Below are 2,045 nucleotides of genomic sequence, written 5' to 3'. Positions count from 1 at the left end.
CTCAATTATACTCTTCTTTATACCATTATATCTAAAGAAATCTCTTCATAAAAAATCGAATAAGACAGAAGACAATAAGGGAAAGAACAACTCTGGTGTGGACTTACAAGTAACAAGGATGTAGAGGTAAATCAAATCATGTAGGTGCTTAGACGGTCGAAGTCTTAAAGTTCGGAGAGGTTGAGAGTCTCAATGGTGGCAACATTTACTGACTTAGGAAGAAGATGATACATGATACAGGAGAAGAATTCCATAGTCATGAAGAGGACGAGAAGAGAGGCGCCGATGAAGATGTTCAAGGGTCATAGTTTCAGTTTTATTATCGATACCTTTTCGTTTTTTTGTTCATGTTAAATACTTCAAATTTTAAATTTAATTTTGGTAGATATCTTTTCCTTTTAAGTAGGAGATTTAGTTATTCTAAAAAATTCAAGTTATTTTATTTAAGTATCATTTTCTGTTCAATTTTGTATGGAACCTTTCTTTTTTGAAAAATTTAATGGGCAATTTAGATTTGTAGATTACTAAGCAAGTATTAGCAGATAAAAAAAAAAACAAAAGGGCTATGGCCTCCCCTTGCCCCCAAAGGGATTCGCCACTGAATCCACCGTAAAAAAAATTACATTTGTATTTTTACCTTTGTTAAATTATTATTTTGATGTTTAGTGTACATATGCATTTAACATCCCTCAAGAATACATTGACATCTTGAATTCACCTTTAGGTTACAGTTACAAACATGCAGTCATTATCCGATTAAAATTCTATTAATAATTGAATGGGTTATTACAGAAAACACGATTAACTAAAAAAAATATGATTAACTATATTACTATGTGTTTCACACATACACTCCACTATCTTCAATATGAATGGATTATAACAAAGATAGAAGATCATTTACTTACTTAAGATGGAAGTAGACTAGAATGTCATGGAAGAAATCGTCTACTTCTTAGTAGATTCTTATTGCCAAGATTTGACGCTATAACTGAGATATTGAGGATTTTTAATTTCTCATATTGAAACTTCTTGGATGAAGACGTCAACCTGAAAAATCACAACATCCTTTTTAATAATTGGATTTTACATTAAAATAATGTAAACATAATTATAATGTGTTATAAAAATAAAGCAAACCATTAGACCAATTTCATGTTTAATTCTATGTCTTAAGAAATAACAATAAGAGCAATAAGAGGCGTTACTGTATTATCAGATAAAAAAAGGATGAAATTTATAAAACAAGATGCATAGTGAAGATGTGAGGAATGTACTTCAAACATACATTCCCAAGTCACTTTACCACCAATAAAAGCAGGATATACATGTGGTTGGACAAACCCACATATGTAAAAATCACCGATTCAGGTTGGTTTTATAAGATAAAAGAAAACCCTAGATTGTAAAATCACCATCGTCGGAGAAGATACCATCAGATATTGGTGTAGACGAAACCACCCATAACTCCAATTAAACCTCTGGTGATCAACATTGACCCCTATCCTTGGCGTTGGCTTTATTCTTGCAAAATTGTGGCTTTATTCTTGGAAAATGAATCAAGCTCAAACTTTTGGCCATGGTAGATTGAATCGTTTCAAACGTGTGGTTGAAACACTAGAAATTGTTGTGTTTCTCTATTGACATATAAATAGATTCATTGATATAGGGTTAGTGCATGTAGATGGAATGAAAGAAAAAGAGTAGGAAGAGCAATTATAAGGTCGGAAATGTTTAGAGGAAGAAGGGGAGAAATCCAACGATGGTTGCTTCGACTCTCTTGGTCTTCTTATTTGTAGGGTTAATAAAGATATTTGAGGCGAGATTGTGGGTGTGTAGGGTTAATGAAGATGACTGAGGCGAGATTAAAACCGATTTCGTATTTTAGGGGATATAATTAATTTGACAATTTACCATTAATTATTAATGATAAAATTACAAAATTACCCTTTTAAATGATTGGTTCATATTAATTCCTACATCCACATAATATATAGTTAGAACATATGAACCTATATATATATATATATATATATATATATATA

General features: G+C 31.2%; 1 long non-coding RNA gene across 1 annotated transcript; it reads right to left on the bottom strand.

The window, feature by feature from the left end:
- Positions 1-748: 748 nt before the first annotated feature.
- On the bottom strand, positions 749-1,812 carry LOC128133246 (uncharacterized). The gene is made up of 2 exons (XR_008231657.1): positions 1,434-1,812; positions 749-1,050 (listed from the first exon to the last, which is right to left on the bottom strand). It is a non-coding gene; the product is annotated as an uncharacterized LOC128133246 (long non-coding RNA).
- Between the last annotated feature and the right edge of the window lie 233 nt (positions 1,813-2,045).

The sequence above is a fragment of the Lactuca sativa genome, chromosome 4 (assembly GCF_002870075.4).
Source record: "Lactuca sativa cultivar Salinas chromosome 4, Lsat_Salinas_v11, whole genome shotgun sequence".
NCBI lineage: Eukaryota > Viridiplantae > Streptophyta > Magnoliopsida > Asterales > Asteraceae > Lactuca > Lactuca sativa.
This window is presented reverse-complemented; position numbering and strand designations above follow the sequence as displayed.